This window comes from Gossypium arboreum, chromosome 2 (assembly GCF_025698485.1).
Source record: "Gossypium arboreum isolate Shixiya-1 chromosome 2, ASM2569848v2, whole genome shotgun sequence".
NCBI lineage: Eukaryota > Viridiplantae > Streptophyta > Magnoliopsida > Malvales > Malvaceae > Gossypium > Gossypium arboreum.
The window spans coordinates 76,894,484-76,917,269 of NC_069071.1; the positions used below are offsets into that span (position 1 = coordinate 76,894,484).

Below are 22,786 nucleotides of genomic sequence, written 5' to 3' on the forward strand. Positions count from 1 at the left end.
GTTTTAGTTGCTAGCTTAATGTTCTTGTTAGCCCATGGTTCAAATCCTTGTTATGTCATGGGAATGAAATTCGGCCAAAGTGAATGTGGTGTTAATGCCATTGCATGTTAAATAACAAGCTTGAAAGTGATACATGTGATGGAGGATTGAAGATTCTTAGATTTTCTTTTAGCATTTTTTTGAATGAGATACTAAGTTCTTTGTTTCACCATGACCAAATTGAAATGGTGTGGTGTTGTGGTATTCGCCATGATATATCCATAAGTATAATTCATGCATGTTGCATGGTAAGTAAGATTTAAGCTTTGGAAATGTGTATATATTTGGATATAAGCCACTTGAGAATTCGCCCTTGCACCTACATGAATATATGTTTGCACATGATGGATTGGTATGACATATATACTAATTCAAAGTGTATATTTGCTTGTGATGATGTGTTGATTATGAAGTAAATAAGAGATGTGCAATGAATTACGATATGTAATGTGTTAGTAGTAAAATGTATGCTGTTTTTTTTTGTGTGGTATTAAGTGTATATTCGCCACATGAGGGTAATTAGTGTGCATGCATTCGGTTTGAGGCAAGCATATTGATGCCTATTCTTGGCTTAGAAAATTCGCTAAGAGGAATATTAACTAATGTGTTGAGTTCGATTTATGATTTCGTACATATACAACTTTGATGCCTAATGTATATAAGGGCCAAGTACTTTGAACTTCACGTTGATGTTTGAATGTATTGAATTGCTTGTTGTGATGTAAAATGTGCATGACCATTGCGTATTTGAGCTAAAGGATGGCCATATGACCATTTACACTCCTTGTCATATTCGCCATAAGCTATCATGATGAGATTTTAATAAGTTAAATTTGTGTAAATTAGCTCAAGAGCAAAGGGAGCTAAATCCGATAAAGGGAAGGAAAAAGTAGTTGAATAGCCGTCGAAATCGCTCGACAACATCCAAGGTAAGTCTTCGAGTGATGACCCTACTTGAATTATATCAAAATTATGCTCCTTGTTTGTGTGGCCATTGAGCCGAAATAGTAAAGGTTGATAGATATTTTGTGTTAGAGCTTTAGTAACGAAAATGAACTATGGACGTGTCTTGAATATTGATATATATGTAAGTGAACATTGGAAATATATCCGGCTAAGACCCAAAGGCATTCGATGCGAGTTGATATATCCGGCTAAGACCAAGGCATTCGTATGAGTTGATATATCCGGCTAAGACCAAGGCCTTTGTGCAAGTCACCAAACCGGGTTATGACCAAGGCAATCGTATGAGTCGCTATATCCGTTAAATCCGAAAGTATGTGATTCGAAGTGAGCAATCTTGCTGTGAAAATTTCAGCTTATACACTTGTGAAAATTCCAGCAATGAGGTATGTTTGTATGTGCTTGTACTAATTGAATTCTTACAAGTAAGTATGCGCTAAGTTGATAAACGAGCTACCGCCTTGGGCTAAGTTGTTCTTTTGTGTATGAACATAAGGGTCGGTGATGTGAAATAAGTATGAGTATGGGAATGTGAATTAGTAAAGTGGTTTAATTAGCCATGTGAATAAAATACCTTAGTCAAAGCTGATTTCATTGCTTGAGACTTACTAAGCATTAAAATGCTTACCCGTTGCTTTGGCTCTCTGTTTTATAGGTTTCGCCGTTAGCTGTCGGATTCGGGATCAAAGAAGTCAAGTCATCCACACTATCGAAGCCCCATTTTGGTACAAATTTTGGTTGAACTTTGAAATGGCATGTATAGGACCATCCTTTGTTGAAGGTCATGTACCTTCCGGTTTGTGTAAACTTGGATAGCCATGCGAAAATGGCTTATATATGCGTTTTAGCATAGAACTATAATCGTTTTATGTTGACCCTTATGAGGTATGGAATTATTTTGAAACGATTAGCCATTGGAATGGTTAATCATGATCACGCTTTGTGCTATGTATGTAAAAAAGGCCAATTGAATCATGGAAAGTATGAAATAGGTAAAGCCTACTAAAGGCAGATGCTGACAGCAGCAGTGACGTGGATGTGAAAAATCACTAAAATAGTAGGAATGGTATTAAATAGCAAATAAATTATGTAAGTGTACCTTGATGAATCTACTTTCATATGGAAGAAACGAAATGGTCATATGAGTTATAAGTTAACAGATTTTAAAGTTCTTGTGAAATAGGGCCAGAACGGTTTCTGGATCCCTGTTCCAACTTTGGAAAATCATTGTAAATTAACCAGAGATAATTAGGAGTCATTCCATATATGTGTAGATTCCTCTCTGAGTCTAGTTTCTATAGAAACAAACGGCATTAGTATTGAAGCCCTGTACAGGGAGATATCCAATTCGTAACGCACAAAGGTCAGTGTAGTCGATCCCTACAACAGGCGAGACTTTAACTAATAAACTGTACTAATTGGCTCGACCAAAATTCTAGAAAAAATATGTAGATGGACATATGAGTCTAGTTTCAGGAAAAATTTACGGAACTGATTTTCGAGTTGTAAAACTCAAGTTATGAATTTTGGAGCGACTAGTACTCAGATTGGCAGCTTGTCTGAAAATTGTCAATAAGTGGGTTGAAGTTCGTTAACACCTCGCTCGACTCGTGACGGTCTCGGGTTCGGGTGTTACAATTTTATTGGTATCAGAGCTACGGTTTAGTCGATTCTAGGACTACCGTAATGCGTTTGGGGTCTAGCTATACATGCCATTTTATGTGATTATATGATAGTGTGGTGATTTCGACGCTTGAACTTGTGTTTATTTATAGTAATGGATCCCGATCCCAACCGAGCGATAGCTGATGATGTGGAGAGTGTGGCGCTGCTCCCAAGACAAGGGACAGCGCCGGCGGACTCTCAACCTGTTGCTAGTAATCCGAATGACGAGGCTAGACAAGCCTTTTATAGCGTGATGAATGATTGGTTCAACCAATACATTCGAACTAATACTACTGTTCCACAACCTCCATTCCCAACAAACACAAATTTCAAGACCTACAATGCCTCCAGTAATTGACCAAATAAGGTCGAATAAGCCCCAGTTGATAGAATCCAAAACATGGGGCTACTGAATTTAAAGCTACGGATAGTGATGATGCCGAGCAAGTCAATTTTGGTTGGACAACACGATCCGCACTCGATGAGCTATCTTGTACACCGATGAATGCCTAAAGTGTACCATCTCCTTGCTACGTGATTCGCTTACTATTGGTGGAGTACTCGACTTGTTGTGCCCCGCGAACAAGTAACTTGGGAGTTCTTCCAAACCGAGTTTCGGAAAAAGTATATCATCGAGATTTATGGACCAAAACGAAAGGAATTTCTCGAACTTAAACAAGGTTCCATGTCGGTTACATCGACTATGAACGAAAATTCGTGAGGCTTAGCCGACGCTGCGAGAATGCATTTCTTCGAAGTCGTGATGTGTAAACGCTCAAGATGGACTGAATGATGAGATAAAGCTGTATGTTGGCATTTTGGAAATCCGAGAGTTTGTGACTCTCGTCGAGCGATGCAAAGCCGAGGAGTTTAGTATGGAGAAAAGGAAAGCGGAAGCGGGAGCAAGGGAGTTTCAGAAGAGGTACTCGGGAAGCCCTTCCAACAGTCATCAAAGAAACTTAGAGATGGCTTAGGCCGATCTAGAGACACTTCGGCTTTTCTAGACGAGATCGCGATCGACCCTGTGACCACACGAATCACTTCGATCGCCGATGAGTGGGAATGATCGACGAGAGAGGACGAGTGCCGAGATTGTGGCAAATGGCATTTTGAAGTCTGAGATTCCGTGACCGCCTCTGTTACAAGTGTGGATCAGTTGACCACTTCATTAAAGATTGCCCGAGGTTGTTTGAGCAGAATGTAGATCGGAGTGGGAAACCGGTACTACCACCGCCGAGGTAGACCATCCGGAAATACGGGCAAGGCTAGTGGTGGTCGAGAGGATCTAGAGATCTGCGACCAGATCCGAGGCTCGCGCCCAGCTAGGACTTATGCTATACGCCGCACGCGAGGATGCCTCCTCGCCAGATGTTATTACTGGTACTTTCACTCTCTTTGATACTAATGTGATTGCTTTGATTGACCCCGGTTCTACTCATTCTTATATATGCGAAACCTTAGCATCCAAAGAAGACTTTGCCTATTGAGTCTCATCGAGTTCGTAATTCGGTGTCAAATCCTTTGGGTCGTTATGTGCTGGTCGACAAAGTGTGTAAGAAATGCCCCTAGTAATTCGAGGTACTGCTTTTCCTACGGACCGATGCTTTTGCCGTTCGATGAATTTGATGTTATTCTTGGGTTGGATTGGTTGACCGTGCATGATGCGGTTGTGAATTGCAAAAGCAAGACTATTGATTTGAGATGCAAACAACGAGATGATCCGAGTTGAGTCTACGAACTTGAAGGGTTGCCGGTTGTAATATCATCAATGTTGGCCCGTAAATATGTAAGAAAAGGGTGTGAAGCATACCTTGCGTATGTACTTGATGATAAGGAGTTAGAATAGAACCCAAATCTGTGCGGTGGTTTGTGAATACCGGACGTTTTCCCAAGAATTGCGGGTTTGCCACTGCTCGGAGATAGAGTTTGGCATTGAGCTTGTACAGGACCACACCGATTTCGATAGCTCCATATCGTATGGCACCAACGGAATTAAAGGAGTTGAAAGCTCGGTTGCAAGAGTTGATGGATAGAGGTTTTGCTCGCTTGAGTTTTTCACCTTGGGGTGCACCGGTGTTGTTTGTGAAAAGAAGGACGGAACCATGAGGTTGTGCATCGACTATCGTCGACTTAATAAAGTGACAATAAAGAACAAGTATCCGTTACCACGATCGATGATTTGTTCGATCAACTGAAGGAGCCTCGGTGTTCTCAAAATAGATTTGAGATCGGGCTATTATCGCCATGAATCCGAGATTCGGACATACCCAAAACCGCCTTGAGCGAGATATGGTCACTACGAGTTCTTAGTGATGCCGCTTGGGCTCACTAATGCCCCTGCGGTATTTATGGATTTGATGAATCGGATCTTCAGATCATATTTGGATCGGTTCGTAGTTGTGTTCATCGACGACATCTTGGTCTATTCAAGAGATGAGACCGAACATGCGGAGCACCTGAGATTAGTGTTGCAAATTTTACGGGATAAGCAGTTATATGCTAAGTTTAGCAAGTGTGAGTTCTGGTTAAGAGAGGTTAGCTTCTTGGGTCACGTGGTATCTGCATCGGGTATTCGAGTCGACCCAAGCAAAATTTCAGCCATACTTAACTGGAAACCTCCAAGAAATATTACTGAGGTTCGGAGCTTTTTGGGACTTGCCGGTTACTACCGACGGTTTGTAAAAGGATTCTCGATGATAGCCACACCCATGACGTAAACCGCTTCGTAAAGATGTCAAGTTTGAATGGACGGAAAAGTGTCGAAAAGTTTTGACCAATTGAAAACTCATTTGACGGAAGCTCCAAGACTAGTACTGCCCGAATCGGCAAAGAGTTTGTCATCTATAGTGACGCCCCTACTTGGGTTAGGTTGCGTATTGATGCAAGAAGGTCGAGTTGTGGCCTATGCGTCGAGACAATTAAAGCCACATGAGAAAAATTATCCCACCCATGATCTCGAATTGGTCGCCATCGTATTCGCCTTAAAGATATGGCGACATTACTTATTTGGTGAGAAGTGCCATGTGTATTCGGATCACAAAAGTCTCAAATATTTGATGACTCAAAGAGACTTAAATCTGCGACAAAGACGTTGGCTCGAGTGTTAAAGGATTATGAGCTGGTCATTGACTATCACCCGGGAAAGGCTAATGTGGTTGCGGATGCCTTAAGCGGAAATCACCGCTTGCTTTTCTGAGCGATGAATGTACACTTGTCTATCCTACCCGACAATGTGTTAGTAGCCAATTAACACCAAACCATTGTTGACTCATCAAATTCGTGAAGCTCGAGAAAGTTGATGAGGAGTTGCGTGCAAAACGGGCTGAGTGTGTTCGAACAAGGAATCGGAGTTTCAAATTGATGATGACGATTGTTTGAGGTTCGAAGTCGCTTGTGTGTTCCAAAGAATTCGAACTTATTTCGATAATTCGAACGAAGCTCATTGTAGCCGAATGGCAATCCACCCGGGGAGTACGAAGATGTACAATGAGTTGAAACGTCGGTTTTGGTGGCATGGTATGAAACGAGACATCTCCGACTTTGTTGCAAGATGTTTAATATGTCAACAAGTGAAAGCGGAGCATCAAGTGCCTTGAGGTTACTTCACCGATCACGATACCCGAGTGGAAATGGGATCGAGTCACAATGGACTTTGTGTCCGGATTGCCGTTGTCAGCAAGTAAGAAGGATGCAATTTGGGTTATTATTGATAGACTGACTAAGTCGGCTCACTTTATCCCTGTGCGTATGGATTTTCATTGGATAAACTAGCTAAATTGTACGTTTCGATTGTGAGATTACACGGGTACCGATTTACATTGTGTCGGATAGAGATCCGAGGTTCACCTCGCGATTTTGGAAGAAATTACAAGAAGCATTGGGCACCAAGTTGCATTTCAGCACCGCTTTTCACCCCCAAACCGATGGTCAATCCGAAGCGTATAATTCAGATACTTGAGGATATGTTGAGATGTTGCATCCTCGAGTTCAGTGGTTCGTGGGAACGGTACCTACCTTTGATTGAATTCGCTTACAACAATAGTTTTCAATCAAGTATTAAGATGGCGCCTTACGAGGCTTTGTACGGCGTAAATGCCGTACACCATTGTTTTGGACCGAGCTCGGTGAGAACAAAATTTTTGGAGTGGATTTGATTAAAGATGCTGAACAGAAAGTAAAAGTAATCCGTGAAAATCTGAAGATAGCCTCCGATCGTCAGAAATCGTATGCGGATCTCAAACGAAAGGACATTGAGTATCGTGGGAGATAAAGTGTTTCTTAAAGTTTCGCCGTGGAAAAGATACTCGATTCTACCGTAAGGGCAAGTTGAGCTCGAGATTCATTGGGCCATACTGAAATCTCCGAACGAGTTGGCCCGATTTGCGTATCGTTTGATCTTGCCCCGAACTTGAAAAGATTCACAACGTCTTCCATGTTTCAATGCTTCGACGCTATAGATCTGATCCGTCGCACGTAATTAGTCCATCGAGGTTGAAATTCAAGCCGATATGAGATATGAAGAAGAACCGATTCGTATCCTAGCTCGTGAAATGAAAGAGTTGCGAAACAAAAGGGTTCCGCTAGTGAAAGTGTTATGGCTCAAACACGGATAGAAGAAGCTACTTGGGAACCCGAGAACTCTATGAAAGAGCAATATCCAAACCTATTTACCGGTAAGATTTTCGGGACGAAAATTTCTAAAGTGGGGAGAGTTGTGATGACCTTTAAAACGACCCTAGTCGAAATGTGGTTTCGGGACCACAAAACCAAGGCATAAAAATAATTTAATATTTATTTTATTGCCTATAATGTGTGTTAACTCATGTGTGATATTTTTATGCTTTGATTTAGAATTATAGATGTGAATTTCACTAGAAAGGACCTAGTAATAAACTTTGAAAGTATGAGGGAAATGTGTGATGACTAATTAAAGGATGCATGCAAAACAATGGACTTGCATGTCAAATTTCCCCCATAGCTAGTGGCCGGCCATGACAAGGATTTATGGGCAAAAATCATGTCATGAAACATGTTTGGTAAATGGGTTATGATGGAAAGAATAAAATAAGGGTATGGAATAAACAATTAATGTTAGTAGATGAGAAACAAAAAAAAAAAGTGTCCATCTTCCTCCATAGCTTGGCGAATGTCCTAAAGGAAGAAAGAAAAAATTTTGTTCATCTCTTTTCACTCTCTTGTTGGCCGAAAATACTAAGGTTAAGGAAGGAGTTTTGCTTCATACTTGGTTTGGAAGAGGATTAGGAAGAGGTTGGCTAAACTTGCATCAAGATTAAGGTATGTTTGAGGTTCATGCATGTTTTAGTTGCTAGCTTAATGTTCTTGTTAGCCCATGGTTCAAATCCTTGTTATGTCATGGGAATGAAATTCGGCCAAAGTGAATGTGGTGTTAATGCCATTGCATGTTAAATAACAAGCTTGAAAGTGATACATGTGATGGAGGATTGAAGATTCTTAGATTTTCTTTTAGCATTTTTTTGAATGAGATACTAAGTTCTTTGTTTCACCATGACCAAATTGAAATGGTGTGGTGTTGTGGTATTCGCCATGATATATCCATAAGTATAATTCATGCATGTTGCATGGTAAGTAAGATTTAAGCTTTGGAAATGTGTATATATTTGGATATAAGCCACTTGAGAATTCGCCCTTGCACCTACATGAATATATGTTTGCACATGATGGATTGGTATGACATATATACTAATTCAAAGTGTATATTTGCTTGTGATGATGTGTTGATTATGAAGTAAATAAGAGATGTGCAATGAATTACGATATGTAATGTGTTAGTAGTAAAATGTATGCTGTTTTTTTTGTGTGGTATTAAGTGTATATTCGGCCACATGAGGGGTAATTAGTGTGCATGCATTCGGTTTGAGGCAAGCATATTGATGCCTATTCTTGGCTTAGAAAATTCGCTAAGAGGAATATTAACTAATGTGTTGAGTTCGATTTATGATTTCGTACATATACAACTTTGATGCCTAATGTATATAAGGGCCAAGTACTTTGAACTTCACGTTGATGTTTGAATGTATTGAATTGCTTGTTGTGATGTAAAATGTGCATGACCATTGCGTATTTGAGCTAAAGGATGGCCATATGACCATTTACACTCCTTGTCATATTCGCCATAAGCTATCATGATGAGATTTTAATAAGTTAAATTTGTGTAAATTAGCTCAAGAGCAAAGGGAGCTAAATCCGATAAAGGGAAGGAAAAGTAGTTGAATAGCCGTCGAAATCGCTCGACAACATCCAAGGTAAGTCTTCGAGTGATGACCCTACTTGAATTATATCAAAATTATGCTCCTTGTTTGTGTGGCCATTGAGCGAAATAGTAAAGGTTGATAGATATTTTGTGTTAGAGCTTTAGTAACGAAAATGAACTATGGACGTGTCTTGAATATTGATATATATGTAAGTGAACATTGGAAATATATCAGGGCTAAGACCAAGGCATTCGTATGAAGTTGATATATCCGGCTAAGACCAAGGCATTCGTATGCGAGTTGATATATCCGGCTAAGACCAAGGCCTTTGTGCAAGTCACCAAACCGGGTTATGACCAAGGCAATCGTCTGAGTCGCTATATCCGGTTAAATCCGAAAGTATGTGATTCGAAGTGAGCAATCTTGCTGTGAAAATTTCAGCTTATACACTTGTGAAAATTCCAGCAATGAGGTATGTTTGTATGTGCTTGTACTAATTGAATTCTTACAAGTAAGTATGCGCTAAGTTGATAAACGAGCTACCGGCCTTGGGCTAAGTTGTTCTTTTGTGTATGAACATAAGGGTCGGTGATGTGAAATAAGTATGAGTATGGGAATGTGAATTAGTAAAGTGGTTTAATTAGCCATGTGAATAAAATACCTTAGTCAAAGCTGATTTCATTGCTTGAGACTTACTAAGCATTAAAATGCTTACCCGTTGCTTTGGCTCTCTGTTTTATAGGTTTCGCTCGTTAGCTGTCGGATTCGGGATCAAAGAAGTCAAGTCATCCACACTATCGAAGCCCCATTTTGGTACAAATTTTGGTTGAACTTTGAAATGGCATGTATAGGACCATCCTTTGTTGAAGGTCATGTACCTTCCGGTTTGTGTAAACTTGGATAGCCATGCGAAAATGGCTTATATATCGTTTTAGCATAGAACTATAATCGTTTGTATGTTGACCCTTATGAGGTATGGAATTATTTTGAAACGATTAGCCATTGGAATGGTTAATCATGATCACGCTTTGTGCTATGTATGTAAAAAAGGGCCAATTGAATCATGGAAAGTATGAAATAGGTAAAGCCTACTAAAGGCAGATGCTGACAGCAGCAGTGACGTGGATGTGAAAAATCACTAAAAATAGTAGGAATGGTATTAAATAGCAAATAAATTATGTAAGTGTACCTTGATGAATCTACTTTCATATGGAAGAAACGAAATGGTCATATGAGTTATAAGTTAACAGATTTTAAAGTTCTTGTGAAATAGGGCCAGAACGGTTTCTGGATCCCCTGTTCCAACTTTGGAAAATCATTGTAAATTAACCAGAGATAATTAGGAGTCATTCCATATATGTGTAGATTCCTCTCTGAGTCTAGTTTCTATAGAAACAAACGGCATTAGTATTGAAGCCCTGTACAGGAGATATCCAATTCGTAACGCACAAAGGTCAGTGTAGTCGATCCCTACAACAGGCGAGACTTTAACTAATAAACTGTACTAATTGGCTCGACCAAAATTCTAGAAAAAATATGTAGATGGACATATGAGTCTAGTTTCAGGAAAAATTTACGGAACTGATTTTCGAGTTGTAAAACTCAAGTTATGAATTTTGGAGCGACTAGTACTCAGATTGGCAGCTTGTCTGAAAATTGTCAATAAGTGGGTTGAAGTCTGTTAACACCTCGCGTTCGACTCCGGCGACGGTCTCGGGTTCGGGGTGTTACAATGTTGATTTCCCACGTGGGTTCATTTTCTCCGTTTTCGGCCCGTTTCTCGCCCTTTTTACTCTCCTATGCTCACCTAAATATAAAACATGAAATTAAAGGATTAAGAGCATCAAATTCACCAATTCTAAGGAGAAACCATCCATAAAATGTGTTAAGCATGGGATAAAAATATGTATAAATTATGGTTTATCACCACTCTATCATGTACTTATGAACATTAGGTATTTTTACTGTTTATGCCGTTTTACTCGTTTTCACTTAAAATCACTTAGCAAAAGTAGTTTAACATAATTTCAAGCTTCATATTCTACCATAAAACATCAAAACAAACACATTTAACCTATGAGTATTTTTCCAAATATGAACCCTAGCATGAATTATTGCTAGAATAAGCTAAATCAAGTTACCGGGACTCCAAAAACGTAAAGAGCATTAAAACGAGGCTAGAACAGACTTACTATTGAGCTTGGAAAGCTTGGAAAACCTAACCATGGCTTCCCCCATGCTATATTTGGCCTCCATGAAGAATATGGACCAATTTTGGCTTTATTTTCCCTTTTTAATTCTTTTAATTACTAAATGACCAAAATGCCCTTAAAGGCTTTTCTTTCAAATTTGTTCTATTCTTGCCCATTTTTGTCCAAACTTAAGTATAATGGTGTAATTACTAAATAAGGACCTCCACTTTAAGAACCCATTTTAATTAAATCCCCTTTATTATCTAGAACACACATTTTGCTAATTTTACAATTTAGTCCTAATTATCAAATTAGACACTTATATATAAAATTTCTTCACGAAATTTTCACACAATTATTCAATCAATGAATAAACCTTAAAACTTAATCAAAATAAATTTTTTTGACCTCAAATTTGTGGTTTTGTAACCACTGTTGTAACACCCCAATCCCGTATCCGTCGCTGGAATAGGTAAAGGGGCATTACCGGACTTGAAACTCATATCAGAACAGTAAATTTTTTTTTTTGAACATTCCTTTAGATAAGTACTAAAGACAGTCAAGGATACAATTTAAACTTCTATAAGTACACATTCAAAAGATGCCATTTTCGCATGACTTATATACATTAACCAAAATATTCTTCGGCCACTGGTCTATTCTATACATGCCATAAAATAATTCAAAACATAACAGTAACAAGCAGTGGATAGTGATAGTGTGACTAGTTGCTGACGATCCCCGAGCCTGTAGCTTCGAAATGAGATCTATAAAACAGAAAAAAAACAAAGTAAACTGAGTAAGCATTACAATGCTTAGTAAGTTTTAAGCAGTGTCAACAGATAACAATCAAATTATAACATAGTTGTTCGTATTTTTATTTCACTCTTCCTTCGGGCATATCATCCCTTTACCGAATATGCACATCTCAGCATATGCAATAGGCAGATAAATTTTCACATAAAAGTGAGCTCATGTGACATAGATATATTGCATAATTTCAATAACCTCTCACACTGATCCGATGTCACATAATCATAGGAATAGTTTCATAGATTGCTCACGTATGCATCACATAACTACCTTATGATTTAGTTCAAATCAAGCTCACATATAAACTTGGAGTACATACCTTTTTAACCATTCGCATTGAATATATTTATAAGCAATTCTTATTACGAAGTCTTATATCTTTAACCTCTACTCGAATTATCGGCGAGACCTTTAGCTCAGATGAAATCTCCACACGAAGTTATCGGGTCTTACCCGGAATATATTTCCACACGTAGTCATCGGGTCTTACCCGGACATAATCTCCACACGTAGTCATCGGGTCTTACCCGAAATATATTTCCAAGTTTCATGTACATTTAATCACATGTTACGACATTCACATCGACTGTCATATTTGTAATTCATTTGCCTCCTCAAATATCTAATAATACACACCTTTCACATTTGGTCATTCGGCCACAATATACCCACACCTCCTACATATTTCACACTAGCCCTTCGGCTTTACCACATATACGTATCTCATACATATTTCACACTAGCCATTCGGCTTTACCACATATACATATCTCATACATATTTCACATTAGCCATTCGGCTTTACCACATATACATAATCTCATACATATTTCACATTAGCCATTCGGCTTTACCACATATACATATCTCATACATATTTCACATTAGCCATTCGGCTTTACCACATATACATATCTTTATCTTGTGCATCAATTTCAGCAATAGCTTATAAGCAACTCAAATAGTTTCATCAATGTTTTCAACAAATTCACATATTCACTACAAGCTGTTTTTCCTGAGCAATAGTTACAAAATTATTTATAACTGGAGCTACAAAACTCAAAATCAATTGCCGTTCATTTTCCCTGAATATAGACTCATATATCTTCCATCCATAAAATTTTCTGAATTTTAGGTTTGGCCAATCAATACCAGATTTTTCTTAAAGTTTCCCCTGTTTCACTGTTTGACTAATCTGACCACTCTTCACTACGAATCAAATTTCTCATTGTACAGAATTCAAAATATGTTCTATTTGATTTCATTTGAAACTAGACTCATTAAGGAGTCTAAGCATATAAATTTTATCTTATAACCATTTTTGTACAAATTATAATGATTTTCTAAAATAGAACAGGGGATTTCAGAGTCATTCTAACATTGTCTCACACAACTTTAAATATCTCTTTATAGGAAATTTCTTTGCTTACGCGGTCTCTTTTATAAGAAACTAGACTAATTAAGCTTTGATTACATATTTTATTCAGCCTATAATTCCACACCAACAATTTATAGTGATTTTCTAAAATCACGTTACTGCTGCTGTCCTAAGCAAATTATTACAATTTGCTCTTAAATTTCCAAGTCCAAACACTTATGAACTTACCATTTGAGTTTAAGACATATCATGGCCACATCATACCTTATTAAATCAACTCATTATGTCCTATTATGATTGAATTTACTCAACGTTTAATCACTTAAAACTTACCTCGGAAGTTGCCGAACAATTACGACGGCTCTTCGATCACTTTTTTCCTTTCCCTTATCCAACTAGATCCTCTAGGCTCTTGAGCTAAATCAAACAAAGTTACTTCTCAATCAAACACATACATACGGCAACCATATACATTTCAAACCCAATTCATTTGTATCATTTGTCCATATATTAGCTTTTAGCATTGGTCATTAGAGCGACCTATTTAACTTTCAAGCATTCATTTCTAATTTTAATTAAACAATGCCGAATGCCATTCACTACTAATGCCACACACACACACATATGCATAGAATTCATCCATACATAACCTATAGCTCATTCGGTCATTCGTCTCTCAAACCTATCAAAGCTTCATGTCAAACTTCCCTGGTCGAATACACATATAAGCACATAATGCACATTTAGCATTTTTTATTTACTTCATGATACATTCGCCTTGGCATAATTTCATTAAAAATCCTATTAGCCACTTCACCAATCAATTATATCATCTACTTAATATTTCATAACTTATCATGCTAGCTGAATATTATTTATTCAAGTTCATCCAAAATTCACATAGTTTTTGTTATATCTAATTCTAACGTACATAATCATAATTCAATTCAACATTATAAACCATTATCACCCATTTAGCCGATTATAGGGAATTAAACATAATATCTTTAGGATATACCCTACATGGCCGAATATACCACATTAATTTTACCAAGCTCAACTCATCTATAATCAACCCTCAATACACTAAAGCATCAAAAACAACATCAAAGGAATACAAACATCCATGACCGAATATCATCTTCATAACTTTACAAAAACATTTGCCATGAGCTAGCTTCTATACTTGATGACCACTCCAAATATACAAAGATTTTCCATGAGAGAGCATTAACATACCTTAATATTAACCTAAGATGACCGAATGCTTTCCTCCCTTCTTCCTCTTTTCATTTCGGCCAAGAAGAACCAAAGCATACAACTTTTTTTTTCATCTAGTTACGGCAAAATGGGGGAGCAAGGATGAAACAACTTTGGTTTCTCCTCCCACTCCCCTCATATTTTATTGTTCTTAACATAACATGTTATCACAAAATGCTTATAATATGTTTTACCTATCACATTTTGTCTATCCTCATTGTCATGGCTGGCCACTACTATCAAAGTGGAGAAATTGACATGCAAGTCCACCCTTTTGAATGCATGTACTAATAGACCATTGTAAGATTAACCTATCACTTTCCAACAATGTTTCATATAAGTCCATTTTAATAAATTCACATAAAAATAATCGAATTAATGCATGAAACTTTCACACATGCATTTACTCACATTATAAACACGGAATATATCTTTTAATTTCTTATAGGACTCGGTTTCGTGGTCCCGAAACCACTTTCCGACTAGGGTCAGTTTAGGGCTGTCACAACTATTTTGTTTAGGCCCTATTTCGGGATGTTACATTTCTCCCCCCTTTAGGGATTTTCATCCCCAAAAATCTTACCTACAAATGGATTCAAAATTGATTTCCAGCAACACTTTCAAATTCTCATTCAGCCTTGGCATACCCAACATTTTACTTCTTAAACTAAGGCTCTGAACTGGAATACCTACTGATAAGTAACTGACCTTATTTTATCATTAACCTTATACTCTCTGATGAAACGCAACTAACTCTTCTTTTCTTACCAAAATGGAAATTCTTTGCAACTAAGGTACTTTCAAAAAAAATACTTGTTTTTCTTTTAAGTGTCAATATTCTTACCTTTCGATTCTGTATACAATTTTTGATAATCTGTCTCTGATTTCTGTAATTAATTTTCACTTTCCTCTAATTCTTTCTGCTCAATTTAATTCTGCGAATTTCTTTTCCTCAATTCTACTATCAGTACAAAGGTGACATGCAGTAACATTTAGGAATCTCATGGTCAAAATGTACTATAGCTTTCTTCTAAATTCACGGTGCAACCTTGGATTTCCAACCATAACAACTAAAATTTACACTCTGAATGAATTGACAACCTCAAAACGAATAACTCAGATAATCCTTCAGTAGAAAAACTCATTCGTACTAAGAAGAATACACAAACTTCTTCGAGCAATCAACCATAGCTCATTTAACCTTTCGGTGATAATGCTAATTCTGTTGCACAGTTCTTCGAAATACCCTCACATTTTCACACAAACATCAATACTAACTGAGCTTCTGAGATACTTGAAAATCAACTTTAACTCTCTAAAAGTTCAGGTATCGGATTCAAATTCTGGTACATAACATTTCACACTTTTACTAGTATAACTAAATCAAGTTATCATCCATCTCTGTACTTCTCAAATAATCAAATAATTATCATTGTGCTAGGCATCATAACTGTTGCAAAATCTCTTGATTTCTAATTAACACTTTTCTAGAAACCATAAACTCTTTATTCAAACCAAGCTGAATCATAATGGATACTTCAATTGTCAATATCTTCAACGGTTTATACTTTATTAGCATGAATTCAAGCCAAACTAAACTTCATACAATGAGAACTTTAACAATCAGACAACTTGGATTTGGAAAAATATACCTCTGATGCAACCATTCTGATATACGTATACAACTCTGTACCATAACCTTTAGGATATGTACTATTTACTTGGGTCATTTATCTATTTATACATGAAAAATCAGTATTTACCTCTGAAGCCATGAATAATTCAAACATACATATAACTCAATCAACTGCTCAACTGAATCAGTCTCAACTAAAAGACAATAACTTTTCAAAAACTGTTCTTCTCTATATTGTCATGATATCTCAAACATACATTCTGTCATGATTTTTTCAAAGAGCTAATCACAAATCATTATTATTGCATAACTCGAAAGAACATAGCATTCGGTCTTTAACTCATTGATATATATATATATATATATATCAAGATTATGGGAAAAATGAAAATCAATACACATGTCTGAACTGAACTACACTGAGGCCACAATACTCATACTACTCAAAAATCATAATGCCATAATAAGACTGACTTCTCAATTACTTTAGTAAATAATGTCCTTGGTGAAAATAAAACATCCTGATCATCTGAAAGATTTAAACAAAAATTTCAATAACAACTAGTGCAAAAGCAGAATTTTATACCTCTGATAACTGCACCTCTGTACTTTCATTATCAGGCCTGAACTGGTAATCATCATAAACATATTAATAATAAAAAGAAACCATTTTCATCAATAGAGCATTTTTTGCTAATGTCTCATGGCTGATGCTTTGAAAAATAATTTATGAACAAAACCGAGATAATAAAATCTCAAAACATGGAGCTACACAGAATTCCTGGTAACCACATCTCATATAGAACAGTTAAGGTTTCAATAGCATCTTGGGAAATTTTCAAAAGGAAAGGATATTACTTACAAGCACTAGGAACAACTATGACAGAAGCCATAAAATTTTCCTTTACTTTCATTAAGCAATAGTTAACAATACATATCACTAACATCATACAGATCTTACTGTCAACCTTCTATCTGCACGCTGAAGTAGAAAACTAGAATAGATAAAGCAATATCAATCACAGCTCAAACAAACTAACATTCTCATACTGCAGGAATTGCATCTGTGATCATGCATATATTTATATATATCTCTGAAAGTAAATGTACACATATAATAGTCAGAAAAGATTTTTCTATAATTTCTCAACTATAAACTCTACACTCAACTATTAATATGGCTCAATTATTATTCCTCTATCTAATTCTGTCATTACTGAATTCACATTATCTCATTCACAGTTGGAATTTATTCGAAAGAAAATCTGGCAATCATATACCTTACATATCATACTTGAATGAGTGCATTAGCTGAGCCTGACCTTTCTTTTATTGTGACATTTCAGTTATCCAGATGATTTTATTATTAACCTGGCATCCTTTCTGCAATTGTGTTCATTTGATAAATCATTCTCGACTCTAATTACATCGTCAATAAATCTGTCACTGAACTTTTTAGTTTTCCACTTTAGCCTATTCAATCTGAATTTCATGAAATCTCATTCTGAATTATCTTGCTGATAAGGGGGGTGAGGTTGTAACACCTCTGACTTACCTCTTACATTCTCATGCATATAACTTAACACTCATCATATTAAAATATTATCACAATTATACAATTTGCTTCAAGCAACTTAACATGCACGTTCATAATACAATGACTTCATGATCATCTTATGAAAATTAGTGTACTTATACATGCATTCATAAATCTTAAGTAAAATTACTCATAGCATTCATTTAACTTCTCTAGTTATACATATAGCATCATACAAAAGCCAATTTAACATGAATAATTATCTCAATATAAAATTTCCTTTTATCTTATCTCATCTTTCATATTTCCCGAACAATTCTTATTCACAATTTATTCATTATCACATAAACATCATGAACCATTATCCTTACATTTTATGAGCCTCAACTCATCATAAACATACTGTCTGTACTATCAAACTTAGCTCAGTTGGAGTGCACATCTGTGTGACAAAACATTTTATATCTGGGTCGGGAGTCGTCACACTATCATAGTTCAATATGGCATGTATAGCTAGACTCTTACTCATACTGAATATTCTGAGAACCGATTAAACTTTTGCTTTGATAGTAATAAATGTAACACCCCTTACCCGAGACCGTCGCCAGAGTCGAGCACGAGGCGTTACTTGACTTAACTTACTAATTCGGGACATAAAATTTTCTTTTAAAATTAATTTATTTACCTTCATTCAATATGTCCCTAAAAAGGGCCCTTGAGACCCTAAAACATGCAATTGAAATGGTTCGGGACCAAACCGGGAACATTAAAAATTTTCCGAATACTTAGACAAATCAAAACAATTTATTTCATTATTCCTTATAAAACTGCCCACCTGCGTCATAGTCACTAAATAAATCATAACTTGAATCACAAAACTAACAATTTATATTCATGAATTTTCCCTAAAACTAGACTCATATGTCTTCTTACCAATTTTTTTCTAGAATTTTTCATCTAGCCAATTAGTACAGTTTATTAGTTAAAGTTTCCCCTATTGCACTATTCGACTACTCTGACCTCTCCTCACTACGAATCAATTTTCTCCCTGTACAGAATTCAAATAACCATGCAGTTTGTTTCTCTTGAAATGAGATTCACTAAGGAATCTAGAAAATATAAACTATAACTCTTAATTCTTTTTGTACAATTTTTAGTGAATTTATAAAGTCAGAACAGGGGATTCAGAAATTGCTCTGACCCTGTCTCACTAAAATTCAAATATCTCTTAATATACACTTCTTTTGCTTACTATGTTTCTTTCATATGAAAATAGACTCAATAAGATTTAATTATAAATCTCATTCATCACCAAATTCCATTTTTACTATTCTTGGTGATTTTTCAAGATTACATCACTGCTGCTGTTCAATGCTGTTTTAATGCTAATTTCACATTTTCATGATTTCTTTGTATTAACTATCATTTAGGCATACATAGCACCGAAACATGTTCTTTATTAGCCATTTCAATAGCTAATAATTATCAAATATTTACATACCATTCTTTAGCCATATCATAAGGACATACACACAAAATGGCTAAGTCCCTATATGTGCCATAAACTAGAACGTTTGTAAACGAAGATACCCATTTGGTAACTTGATAGTTGATAGTGTGAAGTGATCTCCGACGACCTCCAACTCAAGCTTGCTTTTAAGTACTCTAAAACATGGGAAAGTGAAAGAAGTAAGCTTATAAAACTTAGTAAGTTCACATGTAAAATAATAAGCATTAGCAATCAATTTAGCTTACTACTATGCTATCATAATTTGCTTAAATAATGTTTAGTTCTTACTTTCCCATCTTACTCATTGGTAACCTTACCAAAGGCTCAGAATACAAAAGGCACCTTACTTAATATCTTGCTTACATACCTACAACATCTCACTTAACACATGAGTACTCTTTCATAATATAGGCATATTGCCAATCATGTCATAAAGAGTCACAAGCATAACTGAAAACTTATCACTTACTTAATACTTAATAATCTCAATTACTTACAATCTCAATATTAAATAAGCCTTAAATGCATACCTTTACTCTTTCTTCATGTTCTCACCTTGTCGTTTCGTTTTTTCTTCATGTTCTCACCTTGTCATTTCTTTTACTTACTCTTTGGATTACTCAGGAACCTTTTCCTTTTTGAACTTACCATTGCCATGTCTTGACATGGTCTTATGTGGTATCCTTGCCTTATGAACTCACCAATGCCATGCCTTGGCATGGTCTTACATGGGACCTTTGCCTTATAGTAACTCATCAATACCATGTCTTGACATGGTCTTACATGATTTCCTTACCTTATAAAACTTATCAATGCCATGCCTTGGCATGGTCTTACATGATATCCTTATCTTACCAAATGCCATGTTCCAAACATAGTCTTACATGGTATCCTTGTCTTACTAAATACCATGCTCCAAACATGGTCTTACATGGTATCCTTGTCTTAGTGCCAATGCCACATCTTGATGTGGTCTTACATGGAGTCCTTAATTAATGCCGATGCCATGTCTTGACATGGTCTTACACGGGATCCTTTCCTTACCAATGCCATGTCTTGACATGGTCTTACATGGTATCATAACTTTCAATTCCTCCTTAAATGCCATGTTATCAACATGGTCTTTTCTATCAATTCTTCCTTAATTGCCATGGTACAACCATGGACTTTGAGATATCAATGCCTTGTCAAGTCATAGCTGAAACATACTTGCTCAAATTCTCAAGGTTAGTCGCGTAACTCAATAATAACAATACTAATAACAATAATTGCATAACAATAAAATGCTACTCAACTTACATACTTACATTCTCAATCTCATTATATCATCAACTTAACTTATTCTCATCAAACCATGCTAGTCAATGCTTTCTTGTTATCATACAAAGTCATAATACAAAATATGGTCTTATATATAAATTATACAAGTTCTCTTTCCAATATCGAATTACTATCGAACATTAATCATTATATTTGAAACTCAATACTAAAGTATTTATGGCCAAAATATCAATTTATCATTCAAATATGCATAATTAAATGCTTATTAAACATATGAACTTACCTTGATACCAAAACGACCATTTTACCAACTTTCCCGATTTTTGGTTTTTCTCCCGTTCTAGGTCCAAATCTCCCTTTCTGGGACCTAAAAAATTATATTTCACTTATTTAATTAATGTACCATCCGAAACATTCCCTAACTCAAACTTTGGTAAAATTACAATTTTGCCCCTAAATATTTGCAGAATTACGATTTTGCCTCTAGGCTCGAAAATTAAAATTTATCCATTTTTCTTATGTTTTATGACACGCTGAACATTTTTCCCTTCTATGGAAACATCAAATTCACACTCTATCATGTATTTATGAACATTAGATATTTTTACCGATTATGTCGTTTTACTCGTTTTCAGTTAAAATCGCTTAGCAAAAGTTGTTTAACATAATTTCAAGCTTTATATTCTACCATAAAACATCAAAATAAACACATTTAACCTATTGGTATTTTTCCAAATATGAACCCTAGCATGAATTACTGCTAGAATAAGCTAAATCAAGTTACTGGGACTCTAAAAACGTAAAGAACATTAAAAACGAGGCTAGAACGGACTTACTATTGAGCTTGGAAAGCTTGGAAACCCTAACCATGGCTTCCCCCATGCTATATTCGGCCTCCATGAAGAACATGGACCAATTTTGGCTTTATTTTCCCTTTTTAATTCTTTTAATTACTAAATGACCAAAATGCCTTTAAAGGCTTTTCATTCAAATTTGTCCTATTCTTGCCCATTTTTGTCCAAACTTAAATATAATGGTCTAATTACTAAATAAGGACCTCCACTTTAAAACCCATTTCAATTAAATCCCTTTTATTATCTAGAAGACACATTTTGCTAATTTTACAATTTAGTCCTAATTATCAAATTAGGCACTTATACATAAAATTTCTTCACGAAATTTTCACACAATTATTCGATCAATGAATAAACCTTAAAACTTAATCGGAATAAAATTTTTTTGACCTCGAATTCATGGTTTCATAACCAACATTCTGTTTAGGCCATTTTTCGGGATGTTACATCTTCACCTAAGACTATTTATGGAGGTGAGTGACCCTGTAAAATTAGTTGGAGTACCCGAAGATGCATTATGATTGAAGCTATTCCCATATTCGCTAAGGGAAAGAGCTTGAGCCTAGTTGAATTCATTGCCACCAAACTCAATTTCTACATGGTAAGAGTTAGCTGAAAGATTTCTCATGAAGTATTTCCTGCCTAGCAAGAATGCTAAGTTGAGGAACGAGATCACTGCCTTCCAAAAAATGGATGATGAGTCCTTGTATGAGGCATGGGAACAATACAAAGAACTATTACGAAAATGCCCTCATCACAAAATCCCACATTGCATCCAACTTGAGACATTTTATAATGGTCTCAATGCTCACACGAGGATGGTAGTGGACGCTTTTGCTAACGGTGCTCTCCTTTCTACGTCTTATAATGTAACACCCCAAACCCAGTCCAGACATTATGGCCGGATCTGACGTGTCACATTGAAGTTTTTAAGAAAAACCCATGCCTCTTTCAACATCTTTCTTAGTGTTTTAAAAGATAGTCTTTGCTAAGTTAATAAAGTGAATGGAAGCTGTGCACTAGGTAGGTATCCGAAATAGAGGAGGTGAGCCTAGAAGGCTGCTTAAGTACCAAGCTCTTGATTGGATCCAATCCTAGACATGCCCACAACCATTGTCACACTTCGGTGCTAGGTTAGGTTTTGAGAAAAATAAGTTGGAGTTCATTTAAGTAGATATTTTTGATAAACTGATTATATGTATTGTTGCGTTATTTTGAAAATAATTATCATTTTGGAAACGCGCCCTAAGTCTAACTCATATTGTTATCAGAAAAATATTGGGTATAAGATGAAATAATCCCAGAAAAATAATTAAAATGGCCTTATTACAAACCAAAACCAAATAATAATATTAATAAGATAAAACCTATAAAGAAATAAATCGGCTACTTATTGCAATTAAAAGAAACAGAAATAGTAGTGTG

At 36.0% G+C, this 22,786-nt stretch overlaps 1 non-coding gene across 1 annotated transcript; it reads right to left on the bottom strand.

Moving 5' to 3' along the window:
• Positions 1-22,017: 22,017 nt before the first annotated feature.
• LOC128289711 (small nucleolar RNA R71) lies at positions 22,018-22,124 on the bottom strand. The gene has a single exon (XR_008279356.1). It is a non-coding gene; the product is annotated as a small nucleolar RNA R71 (small nucleolar RNA).
• Positions 22,125-22,786: the final 662 nt, after the last annotated feature.